Source organism: Callospermophilus lateralis, chromosome 10, assembly GCF_048772815.1.
Source record: "Callospermophilus lateralis isolate mCalLat2 chromosome 10, mCalLat2.hap1, whole genome shotgun sequence".
Taxonomy (NCBI): Eukaryota; Metazoa; Chordata; class Mammalia; order Rodentia; family Sciuridae; genus Callospermophilus; species Callospermophilus lateralis.
In genome coordinates, this window is record NC_135314.1 from 62,790,690 (window position 1) to 62,813,237 (window position 22,548).

Here is a 22,548-nt window from a genome sequence, read left to right on the forward strand (position 1 = left end):
ACTTGTGAATGTATTCATAGTAAAAGGGAACTTTGCAGATGTGGTTAACTTAAGGTTATCATATCTGCTAGTAGATATCCACTAATGTTCCACTTTGAGTTCAACTGAGTCTAGATGAGCTTGAGACTTGAGTCAGTTGGTGGCACTCTTACCGAGGGAATCCATATCCCTTACCTCCCACCACAGGACTTTCAGTCTTAAAAAGAAAAAAAAAAAAAATTCATAGAGGCCAAGAGAGTTTTATAGATAAGCTCTATCATGGAACAAAATGTCTTCAGAGCACAGTAAAAACATAATAATTTACCCAACTAATTCTATGAAGCTAGCCTAATACAAATCCCAAAGGTGAAGGTTGCATAAAGTTCATCCAACTGTGAATATTGATCTCAATTATCAAGTTAGAAAATTTCAAGACAAAAATATTGGTAAACACATTGTGATTACAATATGAGGCCTCCCTCAAAAGCTCATGTGTGAGACAATGCAAGGAAGCTTAGAGATGAAATGATCATGTTATAAAAAGTTAATCAGTGCATTAATTCCCTGATAGGATTAAATTGGTGGTAACTGCAGGCAGGTAGGGTATTCCCAGGGGAAGTGGATTCCTGGGGATGTGCCTTTGGGTTTTATAATTTGTCCTTGTTGAGCAGATCTCTGGCTCTGCTTCCTGGTGTCATATTTCCAGCTGCTTTCTTTCACCACCCCCTTCTGTCATGATGTTCTGCCTCAACTTAACCCTGAGAAATGGAGCTCTGAAACAATGAGCACCAAAATAAACTTTTCCTACTCTAAAATTGTTCTTGTTAGTTCTTTTGGTCACAGCAGTAAAAAAGCTGACTAAAACAACACATATTCATTAAAATAACAATAAAATTAAAAAACAATATAGCAATGCAAGGAGTTTGAACATCAGTAAATTTATCATTATAACTCAATATATTAACAGAAAAAATATAATGATTATATATTTAGAAAAGGTATATATAAAAGTATAATCATTGGTAAAGTTTAAATTTGAGAGTTTTGCAAGCTATATGTATCACCTTTAAGAAAATCTTCAGCAAGGAAGGTACTTAGAGGGGCAATGTCAAAAATTGTAGCTGAGTGGTAGAGCAGTTGCCTAGCATGTGTGAGGCATTGGGTTTGATCCTCAGCACCACATACAAATAAATAAATAAATAAACGTATTGTTTTCCTCATTTCCCTTTCAGAGGATTTGTCACTGATATACAGAAATGCCTTTGATTTATGGGCATTGATTTTATATCCTGCTACTTTGCTGAATTTATTTACTAGTTCTAGAAGTTTTCTGGTGGAATTTTTTGGGTCTTCTAGGTATAGAATCATATTGTTAGCTAATAGTGCTAATTTGAGTTCTTCTTTTCCAATCTGTATCCCTTTAATTTCTTTCGTCTACCCCATTTATAGTAGCCTCAAAAAAAAAAATTGGGTATTAACAAAAGATGTGAAAGACCTCTAAAGTGAAAACTACAGAATGCTAAAGAAAGAAATTAAAGAAGACTTTAGAAGATGGAAAGATCTACCTTGTTCTTGGATAGGCAGAATTACTATTGTCAAAATGACCATACTACCAAAAGCACTATACAAATTTAAAGCAATTCCAATCAAAATCCCAATGACATTCCTTATAGAAAAAGCAGTCATGAAATTCACCTGAAAAAAATACTAAAAAAGCAATCCTTAGCAAGAAGAGTAAAGCAGGTGGCATCACTATTCCAGACCTTAAACTATGCTACAGAGCAATAGTAACAAAAACAGGGTGATATTGGCATTAATACAGACCTGTAGACCAACGGTACAGAATAGAAGACACAAATACTAACCTACATAATTATTGTTATCTTATGTTAGACAAAGGTGCCAAAAACATATACTGGAGAAAGATAGCCTCTTCAACAAATGGTGCTGGGAAAACTGGAAAGCCATGTGCAACACAATGAAATTAAACCACTATCTCTCACCTTGCACAAAACTCAACTCAATGTGGATCAAGGACCTAGGTATTAAACCAGAGACACTGTGTCTAGTAGAAGAAAAAGTAGGCCCAAATCTCCATCATGTTGAATTACGCCTCGACTTCCTCAATAAGACCCCTATAGCACAAGAATTAAAATCAAGAATCAATAAATGGGATGGATTCAAACTAAAAGGCTTTTTCTCAGCAAAAGAAACAATCTGTGAGTGAATAGAGAGCCTACATCTTGGGAGCAAATCTTTACCCCTCACACATCACATAGAGCATTAATCAATAGGATATATAAAGAACTAAAAGTTCTAAACAGCTAAAAAACAAATAACCCAATCAATAAATGTGCCATGGAACTGAACAGACACTTCTCAGAAGAAGATATACAATCAATCAACAAATATATGAAAAAATGCTCAACATCTCTAGCAATTAGAGAAATGCAAATCAAAACTACTCTAAGATTTTATCTCACTCCAGTAAGAATGGCAGTCATCAAGAAAACAAACAACAATAAGTGTTGGTGAGGATGTGGAGAAAAAGGCACACTTATACATTGCTGGTGGGACTGCAAATTGGTGAGCCAATATAAAAAGTGGTATAGAGATTCCTTAGAATGCTGGGAATGGAGTCATCATTTGACCCAGCTATCCCTTCTTCTCCATCTATAACCAAAGGACTTAAAAACAGCATACTACAGGGACACAGCCACATCAATGTTCATAGCAGCACAATTCACTGTAGCTAAACTGTGCAACCAACCTAGATGTCCTTCAGTAGATGAATGGATAAAGAAAATGTTGTACATATACACAACGGAATATTACTCAGCATGAAAAGAGAATAAAAATATGGCATTTCCAGGTAAATGGATGGAATTAGAGAAGATAATGCTAATTCTGGAGTTAGAGAATATAATGCTAATTAGCCAATCCCAAAAAACCAAATGCCAAATGTTTTCTCTCATATAAGGATGCTAATTCATAATGGGGTTGGGGTGGTGAAGCATGGAAGGATTAGGTGAACTCTAGATAGGGCAAAGGTGTGGGAACATGAGGGAGGGGGCATGGGGTTAGAAAAGACGGTGGAATGAGATGACATTATTACCCTAACTACATGTATAAAGACAAAAATGGTGTGACTATACTTTGTGTACAACCAGAGATGAAAAATTGTGTTCTATATGGGTAATATGAATTGTAATGCATTCTGTTGTCATATATAACATATTATATTAAAAATAAATAAATATTATGAAGAAAAAGAGAATCTTAAAAAATAAATAAAGGTGTGGCATCCATCTACAAATTTTAAAAACTATATATATATATATATATATATATATATATATATATATATGAATGAATGAATGAAAGGACAAATCATTAAAAAAATAAACCATGGTTACAAACACTAAAAAGAGGGAAAAAATCCTCAGTATTGAAAGATGACATGAATGTCAATATAAGAAAATTAACTAATAAATGGTTAGTAATAATAGTTTACCAAGATATATGGATACAAAGTCAACATGTAAAAACAAGTAGTTTGCTTACACATGAGTAATAAAAAATCCCTTCTTACAATTGTGAAAAGAAACTGAAAATCACTTCTCATAAAAATTATAAAATACTGTGGATCTATGTAAATAAAATTATGAACATCACTTATGATCTATAAATATCAAGTTCCAAGTGCACACGTATTTAATTCAAGCCATCTTAATCAATTAAAATCAGTGGCTCATGCACTAAGAATGATTTAGTTGGGTTTAGGTACAACTGGGCCTAGGGATTCAAGAAGTTTCCTAGGTTTTTCATGATGTTGGACATCTACTGTTTTTGTCTTGAGCTCCTATTGGGGACTGCTCTTCCTCCCCATATCCAGTTGTGTAATTCAAACAAAACCACCAATCATAGTGAAGCCAGATTTAAAGTTAGGTAGTCAGTGTAGTTAGGTAAATCGGGTCTAATATCGAGTGAAATCTAAAATGGAGGCCATGCTGGGAATGACTCAGGGAAAACGCAGGACAACTCATGGAATGTTAATGAAGTCCTGAAAAGGCCCTAGGCCAAAGTCCACCTCAAAGAAATGTTAATGGAGCCCAGGAAACAGCCCCAACAGACTTGGAGATAGCCCATCCCAAAAGGTGATAATTAAGCCCACCTGTAGGCCTCCAACCTACATTCCATCACTGAAAGAACTATAAAAAGGGGAAAGAACAGCCCTTCCACGGATTCCACCTCTTGGGTCCCCTTCTTCCTCCGGGAGAAGTCTTTTCTGCTGTCCTTTAATAAATTTCTAATTTCTACTCTGACCTTGCCTCGGCGTGTGCTTTCTGGTGTTATTCTTCAACACTGGGGAAGCAAGAACTCGTCACCGGTCAACAGCGGTTTCAATAGTGCTCACCTCATGTTTGCAGTTTGAGGACAAAATGTAGTTCATAAAGTACCTGAAGGAAATGTTTGTGTACAGTGTAGAAATCCATTTTCTTGAATGGCATTCCTGTGTCAGCGGGACAGCAACGCCCTGGAGTTCTTCACCACGTGGTCTCCTGTTAACCAGCTGAGCTGCAGACCCATGGGAGCAATGGCAAGAAAGAAGGGCTGAGCGGTTTCCATGTGGTGTTGGAAGACATGCTACTTTTCCCTAAGGGCAGGGAACAGCCTGATGATCATGGCACAATCAATGACATCTCTGTACTGAGAGTGACCTGCAGCGGAGCCCTGGCTGATCATTTCACAGAATCACCTCTGGCCCCTGGGATCCAGGTTCAGGTCCAGGTTGACTGGGAGTGGAGGTTTGATCACATGCAGCAGCATTCAGGGCAGCATCTCATCACAGCAATGGCTGATAGTCTGTTTGGGTTGAAGACAACATCATAAGAGTTAGGGAGACTCCGGAGTGTAATTGAGCTGGACAGCCCCTCTGTGACTGCAGAACAAGTAGCTACCATTGAGCAGAGTGTCAATGAAAAAATCAGAGATAAGTTGCCTGTGAGTGTTCAAGAACTGAGCCTGGATGATCCTGAGGTGAAGAAGGTGAGAGGCCAAGGATTACCAGATGATCATGCTGGACCCATTCAAGATGTTACCATTGAAGGTGTTGCTGTGAGACTCATGTAAACAATCTCAGTTACCTTCAGATCATAAAGATTCTGGTTACTGAGAAGGGGAAAAAGAACAAAACCAACCTGATATTTCTGGCTGGGAACCAGGTGCTCAAATGAATGGAGAGAAGTCACAGAACTGAAAAGGCACTGACCAATCTGCTTAAGTGTGGAACAGAAGATCATGTGAAAGCAGTGAAAAAGCTCCAGAACTACTCCAAATTCCTGCAGAAGAATAATCTGAATCTGCTCAGAGACCTGGCTATGCACATTGTTCACTGTCTCAGGAATAGCCCAGACTGGGGAGGTGTGGTCATACAATACAGGAAGGAGGGCGATTCTGAGTTCATGAATATCATTGCCAGTGAAATTGGGTCAGAGGAGACCCTCCTCTTCCTAACTGTGGGAGATGAGAAAAGTGCTGGGCTCTTCTTACTGGCAGGACCAGCTGAGGCTGTGGAAACCTGAGGCCCAGGGTACCTGAGGTCCTGGAAGGCAAAGGAGCAGGGAAGAAAGGCTGCTTCCAGGGAAAGGCCACCAAGATGAGCCAGAGGGCAGAGGTGCAGGCGCTTCTACAGGACTATGTCAGCACGCAGAGCACTGAGGAGTGGGAACTCAGGGTGCCCACTCCCTCTGACCGTGGAAGGAGTCTCTTGGACAATAAAATAATGTGACTCAAAATGATTCTATTACCACTTAAATTTATATGACTAATTTGTACAGTATACTCTAGTGTGCTTGTGTGATTAGCATCTGTTTGTGTATAAGTAGTTTTCTGATTGGGTGCCTATTAGGCATAAAAAAAAAAAAAGAAATCCATTTTCTTTTCCCCCTATTTCCTTAATATCATTTATTGAGTATTCCCCTTTCCCCATAATCTGCATTGCCAATCTCAAATTAAAATTTTTTGCATGAGCTTCTTTCTGGTTTCTCTTGTGTTCCTGTGTTACATTCAGTAATCAGTTAATTACACCATTAATAGATTTCCTCTTTCCCCTTTTTCCAACTATTTCTCTAGTCTTATATTCTTTAGTTAAAACTTTTATATTCTCATTAAGTGAGTGATGTTTTGGGAAAACTTCTTATGGTTCTGGTTTGAGTTTCTTATTCAAATCAAAGCTTAGTATAGAACAGAATAGGCATGGAGAATCTATATGCATAGCAAATCAGGAAAACAAGGATTTGCAATCCCAGTGAAATATTATAAAGGGGTTCAGAATTCTATACTGTAAATTTGGAGGTTAAAGGCAAATTTTATATAAAGTTTTCATAGACACAATAACTTGTCTCTCATCTGGGTTACATGTGGATTTACAAAAATCCCAAGTTGCTTTGGATGTAAATTGTCTAACCTTAATTCTTTGCATATTATCCTGACAAATTTTGGTGTCTAACTCAACTTATTTCACTATAAAAGAGATTTTATTTTAACATTCTTTCACTAGTTATTATTTTCCCAAGTTATTAGGGAGCTCATTTATAGAAAAATAGTATCCATTTTCAAATGGCTAAAAATATAAAGTGATATATATTGCCCGTGATTGTGCGAGGAAAGGTGGTAAGCTCTCTAATGGATTCTCTAAAAACAATCTCTAAAAACCAAAAGTTACTTCTCTCTATATATAGAAATATATATATGTAATATAGCTATATATGGTCATTATATAATTAGTTCCCTTATTAGAATCTAAGCTCCTTGAGAGCAGAATCTGATTTGATTAACTTTTTATTTCTGTATAGTGATAATTTCATTGTTACAAGTATTCCCAATTTCTTAGGAGTCAGGCATTCTTTCTCTTGTATTCTAATACTGTACATGACACATGTATACTCAACATAGTAAGTTATTCCTTTATTTCTCTCTCAGAAAACAGAGAACTTTTTGGATGAAAATTGCCAAATATTTTTGGTTTTTTAGTTTCTAAGAACCTTCTGATTTTAAATGTCCATCAAATATATTTGTTGTGAAAAATATGCACATAATATTTGTTGAATGAATGGGTATAGTATAAAGGAAAGAGGCAGGCAGACTTGAGTTCGAACACAAGTCTGTCACTTGTGATGCAGTATATTCAAAGTCTAAGTGTCCTCATTTGTAAGTAGGAAGATTATCCTTTATTACTAATGTCTTGAAACCTTAGAAACTTTTTAATTTCTGAAATCACGTTACAGAAGTTTTTCATAAAATCCTTTTCTAAGCAATGACTACTCTTATTTTCTTTTTCTATCTTGCTTTTCCCATTGTCCTCCCATGCTTTCTTATTATGCTGTTCTTATTCTTTTTCCTCAGTTCTGTTAATTGCTTGCTAACCAAAAAAATCTCTTGACTTCTATCATAATTATGAAATTCTTGCTACATCTTTTAGAGTGTTTGTATATGGGGGAGTGGTAAGGTGGTGAAGATATGTAGGGTGTAATGTAAATATGAAGACTGAGGCATTCCTTAGAGACTTAAGCATTCTAATACTGGCAGATTAGAGCATAACAACTCTTAAATAGGGGCAGTTAAACCCAAGACCTCACTTTACTACTAATGCCTTATAACCCCAACAACATTTATATCAATTTGTGGAAATGTATCTTTAAAAATGTGTTGAAAGAGTTAAGTGTTAAGAAGTAATTTTTTTTATATTTATTTTTTAGTTTTTGGTGGACACAACATCTTTGAGTGGCCACTGCTTGTTGGAGAATATATGGGATTAACTATTGGAACACTGTTAACCTGTAAATTACTATTTTTCTTATGTGAAGTTGATCTGTATGGAATACTTATTAGTTGTTGCTACATCACTTTACGTAAGATTTATGTATAAATTTAAAAATGTTTGGCTTCCATGTTTATAGCAATTTGTACACCTCATTGGTCTTTAGATATCTGATTCAATAATTTTCTTAATTCTGAACGTCTCTTACATATCATCCTTAAGGTAGCTTTAAAGTTTAATGAGGTCAAGACCTTACGGTTTTTTTTGTTGTTGTTGTTTGTTTGTTTGTTTTTTTCATTAGGACTAACCTATTTTGCTTAGATTCTGCCAAAGACTTCTATCTAGTCAAAGTCAGGCATCTAGTGTGGAAAGCAGTCTGCACGTGCCAAGGAAATATAAATTAAAATCCAGAAGACTTAAGTCTATTAGAAACTGTATATCAGATTCATGTCTTATAAACAATGTCATTTTCAAATTGAAAATACAGTACATTCTTTATGCATTGTATTTTTGATAAAGTCTCTTATTTTTATTTTTTTGCAATATATTACTATTTAAGTTCCCTGAAAATTTCAACTTCTTATTTTGGCAGGAATTATTTTCCTTTATAAACTGAAGGGCAATTATTTTTTCCATCTTAGTCCTTTCAAGAAAAAAAAAATTTTTTAACCTACCCTGGCATTCCTGTTGGCCTTGAGACTCATTTTTTTCACCCCAATGCCTGAGTACTGGACCAATATTTGTAAGAATATGGCTCTGGGGAGTGTTGAGTGTCAAGTCATAGAGAATGAGGGTTTTATTGAAGCATCTGAACTTCATTTAATTTTTCGTGTCCGCTTTATTTCTTCCTTGTAGCTCTCAGGTTACTGAATTTTGTAGGCTTTGGTTGGGTCTTTGGAACTTAAGGCGTTTGGTAATAAGAAACATAATCTGCTTTTTCCGGTAGAATAATAAATCCTCATTTATATTAAGGGTGGCTTATTCGAAAGTGTTTTACATAGTATTTTTCTAAACAAATTCTCCCTTTGAGTCCTGGCGTTGCTTAAGGCTGCCTCTGGTGACCTGCCTTGGCAACCCATACCCCATTTCTCAAGAATCAAGATGACCCAGTGTGGCCTTGTATGCTGCCACCACGCCAGACCCTCTAGCTTGCTTTCTCTTCCACCACCCAGGATCAGGATTCCATCCTGCTGCCTCAGCCGTCTGCGACAGCGACATCCCCTCCAATCCCCAACCCTCCCGCGGCTCCCCCGTCGGCGCGTCTCGCCGCGCCAGACAGCGGGTAACCGCCGCCTCCGCCGGGGCATCCCGGCTCCGTAGGCCTAAAGCGCTCCAGACACCTGCCTCTCACTGGCCACCGCCGCTGCCCCTCACCCCGCAGTCCCCTCGACAATTGGCCCCAGGCCGTCATTCGTCATCCTCGGGCCTCTCCTCGAGTCCCGCCTCCATCCTCGGGTCATTTAAGTTTATCACAAATAAATAAATAAAGGAGGAAATAGAAATGCGTAGAAAGTAAAAGCAGTTGGGAGGGGGCGGGGGCGTGGAGAAAAATGGGGCGGGGCGGAGGAGTAAACAACCAAACTTGATTGTGTCTGTGTTGGCCAATCAGGGTTCACTCAAGTCCGGTCTGACGGGCTCTGTCGACCAATAGTTTTCCATCTGTCGGATCACTGAACGACGAGATGCGACTGACCTCTCCAGAGTGGGCGAAGGTGCGGCAGGGCCGGGGAGGGAGTGGGAGGACTGTCTGCCAATCGTCTATTAACAATACTTTGAGCGAAGTTTCCGCTCCCCAATGGATGTTTAAGATAGCGGATTGGGTCTCTCCTAGCCCAATCGAACAAGGTAGAGTTGAGGGAAGGGGTAGTTGGGGGCGGGGACAGAAAGGGGAGGAGGAAGAGTGCATTTTGTTTATGGGCGGCAACCTCACGAGGGGCGTCCTATTCTTATTGGCTCACTGAAGCCAAGAGTGGCATGAGCGCAACCAAATAGTGGTGAAAGCTAGAGGTTCGCGGCATGAGGCGCCCAATGTGGGCCTTCTGCCGAAGAAGTAGGGGCGGGGGGAAGTTTAGGAGTTGAGGAAAGAAGATTAAAGAGCGCAAGGAGGTAACGCCAAAAACTCTAATTTGTTGTGGGGCCGGGGGGAGAGATGGGTGTGTGCGTGCCGAGGGGGGCCAGGCGTCTGTTAGGCGCTGGAGTGGGGGGCGGCGGAACTGGGAAGACAGGGAGCGGGGTGGGGCTGGGGGAGCGAGTTACGGAGCAGCGAGCCTGCGGGCCGTCCGCCGGCCCAGCGCGCGTCCCGCGCCCCGCCCCGAGCGCGCCCCCTCCTCCGGACGCCCCTCCTCGCTCCCAGCTGCGGCCTCACCCGACCCGGCGGGGAGGGTCTCTGGGTGCCAGGAGCGGGCGGGGCGTCCTGCATCTGGAAACGTGTCTTCTGCCTTCTTCTCTTTACTCCCTGAGCCTGGAGTTGCCGCTTCCAAGAAGAGGAGCTGAGGGGGACTAGCCGGGGCTCCGGAGCTGCTAGAGGCGCCCGCTTGTCTTCCGTCCCCTCCCTCCTCGCCCTCCCCCGCTTGCCGTGGCTCTCGCGGTCTCTGGAGCGTCTTCAGAGAACTGGGGGGCGGGAGGTGTCCTGGCCCCTGAGCGGCTGGACGCCTCTCCAGACGCCAGAGCTACGGGCCCTCGCCTGCTTCGCTTCCAGGACTGGAGAGAGGAGGGGGCTTGGGAAGGGGAGACCCATCTTTCCTTTTTCTTCCTCTTTGGGCCACTTTGGAAACATTAAAAGACGTTGACGCCTTTTGATATCTGAGATAAAACGTTTGGAAGGCTTTTGAAAGTTTCTGTGCGCTCCGGTACATTGTTTAATGCATTGCTGTCTGTGTGGCTCTTCAGGTCCTTCCCATCGCGAAGCCATAACCCTTTTTCAAGGATGCTGGAGAGGCAGGAGGCAGGAATTTTCTAAAAGTTCTATTGATAAACACACTTGCAGAAGCATATGCTGGGCACACACACAAACTATAAACATTAGCGAAAAACACAATATGGCGTACAGCTACACTACCTAGCGCGCAGTAATCCGCTGATCTCTTACTCTCAACCAGGTTGAAAGAGGTCAGTAGCAGGATGACAGCTCTCACAATAAAAATCTGAATGAAACAGGAAGTAATTTTGAAGCTTGTGGGTGTAGTACTGTTCTGAGAGTCAGCACTGGCCCAAGCTAAGTTGAACGTGTTACCTTTCTAGAAATGTGAAAATTATCTTCATTATGTTTATCATTAAAAATACAGAAATGCTGAAATGGCATTTTCTAGCTGGAGGCCAAGTGTAAATTTCAGCTGTTAATATTGGAGGCCACTCATTCCCCCAGTGTTTTCAAGTGAACTCTGTTCTAAAGTTACTGTTGTAACTTGTTGCCATTGAAAGTTTTAGGCGTATAACTATCTTTTTGTAAATAAATTCTATACATGCAAATACCGAATTTAACTTAAATTCATAAACTATTCAATTTCATTCTGTTTCTGCTCCTAATCTCTTTGCCATCTTGTGGAAATAGACTCCACCCTTACCCTACTTACCCTCGTGTAGATTTGACCAGTAAAGATTTGACTTTTGTGTATTTTTGCTTTACCACTGGGACTGTCTATATTTCTAGGAAAAGAAAAAAGCTGCTTACGTTGATTTTCATCCCCTTAACCTTTGTCATCTTAGCCAGAATATATCAGAATCACATATCGAAACACAAACAGTACATGATAATATTCCTGTGCCATCTCTTGAATTCTATTCTCCCTAGAAAGGTTTGAAGATGTCCTTGAAAATGTTCTGATGTTACAGTTCTTTGCTCAAGTTTTAATTTCCCAGATTGGGCTGTGATTTCCATTGGGCTCAGTTTTGAAAAAGTTTAGATTTGAGAACACATGGTGCTGAAGTAATCAGGTGAGAAGAAGAAAAGTGAGTTTTTAAGAAAAGCAATAGCTTGTTTAAGTGAGTTGGGCAGTTGGATACTTCTGGTGTTGTGGTTTCATATCTTAAAAGACAGTGCAATACAGGCTTTTGCATATGAGGATTAGGTGGCAAATTTACTGTCTACCAGCCTTCAAATCAGCATGCCCTTTCATGGTGAGGTTCCAATTTTAACAGGTTAAAGAAAATTTGAGACTAAAATTTGTCAAATTTTATTCATTTCCAGGATGAAGTCTTTATCCTTACCCATCTAGGCCAGTGTTTTAAGACTACTACTATTCCAAGAAGATACAAATATAGATCATTTACACCACTAGCTATATGAGAAGCAAGATGAAATTAAAGGAAATAATTGAGGAAGAAGAAAATTTTCATGTGAGAAATTTTTTGGTGGTGGTGGGGGGGGATAAGTGTGATGTCAGTTTCCTACATAGTTAGGATGGAAAGTTGAGACCCACCAATATCCATATCCTCTTTCTGTCAATTTAATAAGAATTTGCTTGGATAAGGAAGAAAATCTAAGGGAAAAGCAATTTTAAATGAATTATTTTTGTCTCATTAGTGAAAGTTTTCAGAAGGCTTTCTGATAAATTGGATTTCCTAGAAAAATGGCTAGACCAAATAATTAGTTTATTTTAGAAGAGCAATAGAACTATAACCAAATTCCTGTGAAGGATCTATAATTTATAAATGAATTTCAAATTATTCCAAATATCTTCAGAATAAGTGATAAGGAGACACTTTAAAACATTTGGAATGTGGAAGTGGAACAAAATGGATTCTGTTTTATTCTCTGAAATAATCATGTTTTTCTTCAGTGGATGGTTAAATCATCAAATTGTTAAAGACATTGTTCTAGGCACTTGGGATATTGACAGTGAATAATACAGAAATTGCCTGCCCTTATGGAACTTACATTGTAATATTACACACAGTTTGTGTACTCTGCATTGCTAGGAGGTGAGATTTTGGGGTGGAACTTTAAACTCTAGCTGCTTTCTTATTTTAGGAACTATGATTTGAAAAATCTTAGAGAAGTTTCAGGGAGAGGAAGGTGTTTACCAATTGCAAATTATATGAAAGGGAAAGTTTAGTTTATTTATATTTGTACCTTTTGTTATTGTCATGAAACATCTCCATATATTTCAGTAAGTCTTTTTGACAGATAGGGGTTTTATATTTTTCACAATTTTAACCATGTTTTTAAAATAAATAAAAATGTTGCTTTATATTTAAAAATATCTTGTGTCCTGAAATTTACTGTAAATTTCAAATGTAGCATTATCTTGTTAGCGAAGTTTGGTAAAACAACTGCTACAATATCTTAATTTTTGGTTAAGATTTGTTTTAGGAATACATCTGAAAAATCAAGTGCCTCAATCTCTTTAGTTGTGGTTTTAACAAAAGAAGATGAAAATTGTAATTAATTTACAGTTGGCATTAAAGAGCTAGAAAAGAGAGACTGCAAAAAAAAAAAAAAACTTTGTTATTTAAACCTTTTTTTAAAAACTCCAGAATCATTTGATTGGCACATCTCTGATTTAATAGACCATTTGTAATGCAAGAGGAGCATTACAGAAGATTTTAGCATTACTTTAATCATTTCATCTGTAGGTGGAAAAATCCTAGGTTCTAACAGAAGGAAACTTGGTGCCTCACAAATGAGTGTATGATTTAACTCTGAGTTTGTGGCTTCATGTAGTGGGTGTTTCACCTTTCTAAAACCTAGTTCATGCTTTGTTTTTGGTTACTGGAGATTGAACTCAGGTGCACTTGACCACTGAGCCACATTCCTAGCCCAATTTTGTATTTTATGTAAAGACAGGGTCTCACTGAGTTGCTTAGCACCTAGCTAAATTGCTGAGGCTGACTTTGAACTTGCTTCTGCCTCTGCCTACTGAGCCACTGGGATTAGAGCCTCTGGGATTAGAGCTGCTGGGATTAGAGCTATTGGGATTACAGGCATTCACCATGCAGGGCAGTAGTTCACTCTTCCTAAAGAACAAGTTCTGATTTTTTATTTTTCTCTATCATTGAGAGTCTTACTTTGTTAATCAAATATAAGTTTAGTTCTTAAATGGGATAGTTTATTTTATACACAATCTTCCTTCTCCCAGTTCCCCCATCCTCTGATGTTGGGTTTGTATCTCCATGTGTATATTAGGATCTCTCCTTATGCTAATATGTAGCAGAATGAACCTCCATACTAATGAATTTTAGAGGATTTGTCATCATAAGAAAGCTATAAGTATGAAGATTTAGGAGGATATGAAGACTTTACAACATGAAATGAATTGCTTTAGCTGAATACTTTTTAAAAGGCAAAGTGGAAGAATGGTTAATAGAATGATAAAAACTAAGAATGTTACCTAATTATAATAAGGGTGGTTAAACAATGTGTGTTTATGTGTGTATGAGAATATATTTATAAATGAACAGTTTTTAAATAAAGTTATATTTTAGTACTGAATAAATAATTCCAGTTCTGCCCTGTGGTTCTTGATATGGAATGTGTTCAGAGTTCCTAGGTGATTTTGTTTAACATGCTTTGTTACTAGAACTTTTCTATGAGTAACATAAAAACAAAAATTAGTTAAATCTTTGTAAATTTTTTATTGGGAGGATGATTAGCATGTTATTTTGGAAGTTTTCTTCAAGTGTGATTACCAAACTGTGCATAAATAAATACAATCTGAAATGGGAAGTTCATAGAACCTGAATTCACATAAGATAGATGAATGTTTCAAAACGAGTTATTCATAGTTCAAAAGATAAAATCCTGACATCTGTCAAGCTTTTTATAGTAATAAAATAAGCATGACTAATTCTATTAATATTCATATTTGTAAGGTAAGTCTAAGCATGTGTACAGAGCATTTTAAGTCAAAATTTGGGGTGTTATTGGCTAGACACAGTCATTTCTTTGCCAGAGATACTAGGCTGTGTGAGGGCTAACCATCTGTCAACTGGTGATAGAGACAAAGAAAGGTTTTAATATACTAGTTTAAAATGTCCACAAACTTGTTTTGAACTGTATTGTCATTTTGTTTGGCCTTCATACTCTATGTTGAATATGCACTGGGTCAGTCATCCACTTTGTTTAATGAACAAACGATTCAAGGTCTAGATAAGGTTATTGTCATAGCTGATGGCTTCTAAATGCAAGATATATGTTTTGATTTTGCTTTCATGTAATGATCAAAAATTCACAAGTGGACTGACCACCCACTAGCAATTATACAGTTTCAGGCATGCTTATTTTATCATCCCATTCTTGATTTTGGGTGTCTTAATTTTTGTGCTTTATAGATTCAAGCCTTATAGTTCAGTCTCATTCCTGAGCTGTTTGGGGGGAAAAAATGTAGCAACAGGAATCCAGATTGCCTGTTTTAGGTACAATATGGTGTGATGTGAAATTGAAACAGCAGATTGGTGAGAAACTTTAGTTTCAAACAAATATAAACTAGTTTGTTTAGTGAAGTCGTACACAAAACAGTAGTCTCTATTGACAGGGCAATTTTTTTGTTGTTTTTTCAGTAATTTCCATATTATGAGGTTACTTTGGTTCTTTGGGCCAGAAGTTTATTTCTAAGATGTTATATAACAAAAATAAGTTCTAATATTGCTGATTGCAATAATATAGTTATATATGGCAGGCCATGGAATTATTTATAGCAGCGCTAATTATATCAATAAAAATAGCAATATTAATACTGTGTCAAAATCCATTCTTGACAGTATAAGGTAAACAAAGCTATAGTCAAAGCAGGCAGCCTGTCTTTACTGTCAGCTCATGAATATACACTTCAGGAAAAATATACACACAGTTTAGAGAGTTAGGTGTACTGATTTAATCTCATTTCAATTTGATGTTTTTTTTTAGAGGTGTTCTTTCTAATTCGACACAAGATTAAAAAGATCTGTGTTTGTAGTTTTAAAATTCTTGGGATCCATTATCTTACTGTCATTGGTAAGTTTCTAAAGATTTACTTATTTATACTGCACTGCTTTATAAATTATCAGAAATTCATTTTATGTGTACCTTTATTCTTGGAACACAGGTTACCATTGCAAAAGAAAACTAGAAGAACCTCTAACCATTTATAAAATAAAAAATATAGCTACCATATTCTATTTCCCTTCTCTCTCTATCTCTATTTCTCTCTCTCTCTCTCTCTCTCTCTCTCTCACACACACACACACACACACACACCCCAAAATAAATCACTGGCTTCCTTTAGATATGAAAAAATGTGATTTACCATAGTTTGATTCAAGGAAAACTTCAAATTTTCTTTTAAGTTTTCATTTTTTCTAATCAGTTTTTTAAAAAAAAATTTATTGTATTTTAAACTTACTTTCCTAAGACTATGTAATTAAAGAGGTAGAAGTCTTTACGTAAATTTTTAACTTGAGGGTAAAACATCTATCTTTTTAATCTCATATATTGAATTTAATTCTTTCATTTTATTGCACATTGTCAAAATCTTGGGTGTAAGAGTGAGTTAGTAGAGGTTGGTCTAAATTGAGTGCTGCCACTAACTAGTGGTATGATTTGGGGCATATCATATAGTTGTGTGGATCTCTGCTATACGTCCCTGATGTTTTCATCAACATTTGAATCTTTTTATTTACAGGCAGTGATACTGGTTGGTGAAGTTTAGACTATCAGGAAAAACTAAAATATTCACATGTAAAATATTTGACTTGCTTTTTTCTTTTAGTTTTTTGATAGTTTTTATTTTAATGATACCTGCTTTTAAAGTAAGCAGAATACAACAGACACTAGTATTGCTGTATGTATAAATGTGGCTGTATAACCAATGTGATCCTGCAATCTGTACACGTAGGAAAATGAGAATTCATACCCCATTTGAATCAAATGTATGATATGTCAAGATCCTTGTATTGTCTTGAGCAACTAATAAAAAAAATAAAGTAAGCATAATTTATAACTATCTACAGTTTTACACTGCAGATACAATATTAAGTGCTTATAATCCCTTGCATTTGGTAAATACAATAACTTTATTAGTTTACATGAATTTTTCACCAACTGACCTTAACTCAGGAAGCTATATTAGTAACTGAATTTATAAACTTAATACTTTGTATCTCATCCAGCATAAAGTTGCCTAACTAAGGAAAACAGGTAATAATAATGAATTCACTCATTTTATGATTCCATAAAATATATAGTTCAATAAATATGTCTCCAAAGGAAGAAAGTGAAGTTGGTTTTTGTACCTCTCTTATTTAGGTGGTAAGTAAATATACTTTGAGTCATCAAGAGCTATATGGATCTTAGAAAATTTGGAATTTTAACTACTGATTTGATTTTTGATTCTATATTATACCCATTCAGAAGTAGATTCCCTTAGAAGGAATGGTAATGCAGACAAATTTGCCTATTTATTTTGATATGGGGTACTGGAAAGAATCTGTGTTAGAATAGACTTTGCACATACTGTCCTGTCAAAAATAGAAAAAACAACTGTATGCAATTTGTGTGGACATACTTTATGGATCTATATTTATGACAACCTCAATGTTTTCATTTAAAGTTTCACTTAGGTTATTTTAATTGATTCATTTATTTCTTTTGCTATTATAAATGGATATGAGAAGCTCAAATGTATCAAATGTTACTTATTCACAAGTGGAAACAGAATCTGCAGAAATTTATATAAATCTGGATCCTCTGCCTTTCCTACTTCTATCTGACATCTACCCACAGCTTCAGATGTTCCTGGTACTGATCATACAACATTTTATAAATCACCCAATAGAATATTTTTTAAATTCTATAATATATTAGGGAATATAAAACTAGCCTATCAAGTGTCTAGTTAATAGAAATTGCAAAAAAAATTTGAGATCAATTCATTTGGGACAAAAAGTGGTATGAGTGTTTCAGTACATGCACATAATGAGAAAGATATTCTAAATGAGCTTAAGTGAAACTAATTTGGGAGTGTTGACTGAAACCTAGCATGTGTATTGAGGAATTCATGTGGACTGTTTTCTACAGACATTGGTGTCAAAAACACTAGCACCATTTTTAGAGGGAAGTACAGTGAAAAGAAAATTAAATGCATTTAAACAGTAGTCAGCTTTTATTGTGAGCTTACATTGAATAAGATATTGGTTATATCTGTATTTTTTAAGTTAGTTCCACAATCATAGGAGATGGATACCTTTATTATGCCAATTTTAATGATAAGTTAAGGCTTAGAAAGAATAATTAAATATCTTATTTAAAGTCACATAGCTGGTGTGTAACAGATGGGAATTCAAACTGAAGACCAGCTCTAGAGGACATAAATGTAATTACTACCCAATCAGGACTCTATTTTGGGTCTATTTTCCCTCAGAACTTGTTCAGATTAGTATTGATAATTTTATTTAAAGAAAAGCATATTTGATTTGGAGAAGATTCTAGAGAAGGGCACAAAGTCAGAGAGTTTAAAGTGGGAGGAAGAAGGGTTGCTATGGGAGAGTCTGGTTTTTACAATTTAACTCTCCAGTCTAGATTTAAAAATTCTGAGAGAATTTGTGCAAAGGTTTTACAGAGAATGGATTCAGTAGCTGCCTTCTGATGTGGTGCCATAGATAACGGTAAAACTGGGTAACGTGTTAAAGCAGGCTATGGAAATCCTGAGTAGGAGCAGTCAAAGGAAAGGTTAAATTCTGGGATTACTGGGAAGGTAGAAGTCAAAAAGAAAAACTAAATCAAACTAGATTGAATAATCAAGAACTAAGTATCATAGGGAAACAGGATGTGGTAGAACAGAAATAGCATATTCAAACTGGTAGATCCTACTGACTTTGGAAGTCCCTTTTGTTTATTGTTTGTTGTTTGTGCCCTTTTATTTGTTTCAAAAACCAAGAGCTGGCATAAAATATGGGCCATGTAGTGTTTGTGGTACAGAGATTGCTATGCTTTTGGCACAGAAAACACAAAAATCAATACTAGCCTAAATTTGTGCATGTTTAAGCATATTACAAAGTCTCTAATTTAGTACAACAAACTGGTAAACCAATTTTTGAGTGCCTATTTTGTGCCATCCAATTTTGAACTGTTCTTGGGGCATTTAAAAATGTCTATTCGGAATTTAGCTTTCAAATACAAGAGAATACCTGTTAGCTTTCCTGAGGGTTTTATGGATATGAGGAAGAAATAACTTATTTCTTAATTTTAATTGGTTCATTATGTAATTTAGCCTTTGATCTCTTCCCTTGTGTATGGATTTTAAAACAGGCTCTTCCAAGATTAGCATGGAACATAGTCTAGACTTTGCTCATGTAGTTTTTTTTTTAACTTAGTATGTTACTATAATGAAAGAAAAGTTTAATTTTATTTGATAGTATATCTCAAAGCAAGTATTTATAGTTGTGTATCCTTTATCTACAAGGTACTAAAGATTTCAGAGGTTTTTAAGAGATAATATTTATTTTTGAGCTATGTTACATATGTTAGTATGAAAGAATGAAAATGCTATACCATCACTTACATTACTTATCACAATATCTCTGATATTTTATTCAGAGTTATTTTTAGTGCATTGTGGTATATAGTGCAAGGTTGATTTTGCAGGCTTCATATGGTTATATCATTGAAAAAATATATTGTGAAATTTATATTGTGAAAGTCATCAACATTCAATTCCAGCATGATAAGTTTTCCTCTTCAGGTTCATTTTTAAATCTAATCTTTATTTTTGTTCTTTTGATATCCTATGTACGGTACTTAGTCTTCTTAACAGCTATGTTGTTTGTATCTCACCATCCTTTATATATGTGGCCCTTAGATATAGTCCCTTGAAAACCTGTACTCTTAATCTTTCTTGTTCTAGAGCATGACATAGAGGGGTCTTTTGAGCTGAGAAGCAAAACAGGAAAAAGTGAACAGGATTCCAGATCCTTCCAATTCAGATATTCTATATGACAGTCTCAACATTTGTAGCAAAGTTACAATTTGAAACAAAGTGTATATGAGGCAAAAATAAATAGTGGTGGTTTTTCTGTACATTTGGGTTATGCATATCTTTATATTATATGTGTAATGATGACACTTTCTATTTTATGTGTGATGATGAGTTTTATTATGCAAAAATAGATGGTTCTAGTATAAAGTGAATTTGATTCAGTTTGGTGTTTTGTGTGCAGCTTAACTCACAACTCAAAAGTCTTTGAGATTTTTCACTTAGGAAACGTAACAGACTTATACCACGCTATATTTTTTTTTTTAGCTATAGACAGACACAATACCTTTATTTATTTATTTATTATGTGGTGCTTAGGATTGAACCTAGGGTCCTCACACATGCCAGGCGGGCGATCTACCTCTAAGCCACAACCCCAACCCTAAATGTGGTCTTTTAAGGACAGATGCCATAATTTACTCATCTTGGTGACTATGGTATTAGTATGATATTTGTCACTCGGGAGGGATTCAATAAATGTTGTTGTCAAGCTGTTTTTCAAGTCTCTCTGAGGAATATGACTTTAATTTTTGCTTTTTAGCCTAAACATTTCCTTATTTCCAGCTAACTCTGGTTCAGATTTAGTATTGTGAAAATTATTACCTGTTTTAGACTTTTTCTATAATTTTCCAAGACCCAAACATTTTTACACAAGCTTATGATCTTTTATCTTTATCCTTTTAGATACTTAATGAAATTCTGTCATGGCAGAAGTTCAATAAAAAAGTATATTTATTGTGATTCAGAAAAGAAATATATCAGACATCATCTGTCAATGGTAAAGCAAATCTACTACAATCATTTCAGGATATTGTGTTGAATAGAGTACACAATATTACATTACCTACTGATTCAAAGATGAAACCCAAATTTCATATCCTATATGATTCCTATCTGGATATTAGGACAAACAAACCACAGTCCTTTTTGCACCTTGTAGATTGCAATTGAGATTTTAAACATTTCATCTGAGCTTTTTAATTCTTAAAAGTTCATGAAATTTAACATCATTAAAAATGTTCTGTTAATTTTACCTCATCTGAGTTATTTAGAAAACAATTCTAGTTAAATATTTTAATATTAATGATATTCATAGTTCTTCTAGAAAGTAAAAAAGATAATTGGACTATAAACAATATTAAAGGCAATATCATGTAAACCACATATTGGACACACGTTTTTTACCTGAATAATAGTGACATCATTTTCATATTTATAGGACTTGCTAGTACATATTGGGAATTTTACTTGATTGTCCAAAATCATAATTTGTTTTTCTACTAACTGAAACTAAAACAAATTTATTTGAAGTTGTGTAAAAAAAAGATAATTATGTTCTGAAATAATTAAAACTGGAATTGCATTAAAGCTTACATAAAGTGATTAATAGCTGTAGTTTATTTGGAGATCAGTATCTAAAACCATACAAAAATATTGTCATTTTTATATACTGTATTCAGGAATATGTCTTCTGAGGAAACTGTTGATTTTGGGGAATAATAATAATAAAGTTCAAACATAGACCTATATACCCCATCCCACCCAGAGACTATTTAAAATGGAGGATTTTAAAAACAAATTATATATATATATATATATATATATATATATATATATATATATATATATATATATAGTTCTCTTTCTCTTTACTTCTGATTCTAAGCTTCATTCATATATATATATATTTCTCTTTCCCTTTACTTCTGATTCTAAGCTTCCTACCTTTCTGTATGAAAGGGCTGATGCAATCTGTGAACAACTGTCATGAAACCTTGAAAGAGAAATATTGCTCTGGAAATTTTATACTTTCAATTGGGCAAGTAACTAGGAGAAAAACTACAGGAGTCCATGGTCAGCATCAGAAAGCAGCAGACATTGGGATGAAGTTGGGCTTCAGAAGTCTGTTAATCCTAAGGAAGAAGATGAATATTTACACATTTTAAGAATCCAGGTCTCCCCAAATAGGTATAAAGTCAAAGTAGCTGAATGGATTCCTTTTTGTCTTTGCGGCTAAAAAGAAATAGAGATAGGACAATATGGAGTTCTTCCTTCATGTGCCTTGGCAGGGAATTGACAGTCAATATTTGCTTTGTACAACCTGTTATCTTTCATTTAGGATTCTCACAACATACCTGAGCTCCAATAAGTTATCAATGAAAACTTAACAATCCATTGTGGAGATCCAGTAACAAATGAGACAGGAAGATTATATAGGCAAATCAGAATACACACCCAAGACATCTAGTTATTGTTGACTAATATAGAAGGAACTTGAACCTGAAATTCAAGTAAATAAACAAATTAGGAGAATTTAAAGTACTTAAAAACAAAACAAAAAAAACCCTCATTTGAACAACTTAGTGGACATTGGAAGGAAAACATGGTTACTGTTGAAATATGGTGGACATGGTGGCACATGCCAGTAATTGATTGTAAATTCACAGTCAATGTTGGCAATTAGTGAGACCCTGTATCAAAATAAAAAATGAAAAAAAGGACTGGGGATGTAGCTCAGTGGTAGAGAGTTCCTGTACTGGAAAAAAAAGAAAAGAAAAGATGAAGAAATATGAATTAATATATACTAAAAGGCAAATGCAAGAAATATATCAAAGCACAAAATAAAATAAAACAATATCTTGAATAAAAAGGTGAGATTTTGCAAATATAGAAATCAAAACATGAATAATAGTATAATTACAGAGGAAGAATTTAGAATAAGGAGAAATATAATTAAAAATGTTAAAAGTAAATTTATCTGAGAGTAAGAAAAATCAGTTTATGAATTTAAAGGGTTTACTA

The 22,548-nt window shown here is 35.8% G+C and overlaps 1 protein-coding gene and 1 pseudogene across 6 annotated transcripts in view; both read left to right on the forward strand.

The window, feature by feature from the left end:
- Positions 1–4,483: 4,483 nt before the first annotated feature.
- Positions 4,484–5,770, forward strand: LOC143407840 (alanyl-tRNA editing protein Aarsd1 pseudogene; annotated as a pseudogene).
- A 4,039-nt stretch (positions 5,771–9,809) lies between these two features.
- Positions 9,810–22,548, forward strand: part of Zbtb20 (zinc finger and BTB domain containing 20) — an 815,137-nt gene continuing 802,398 nt past the window's right edge. For 5 of the 6 annotated variants that reach the window (XM_076869018.2, XM_076869024.2, XM_076869012.2 and 2 more), the window contains exon 1: positions 9,816–9,907. The gene's annotated coding sequence lies outside the window, so the exon portion shown is untranslated. Of the gene's footprint in view, positions 9,908–22,548 lie in introns of all 6 variants that reach the window. The other variant, XR_013155599.1, reaches the window with a different exon arrangement.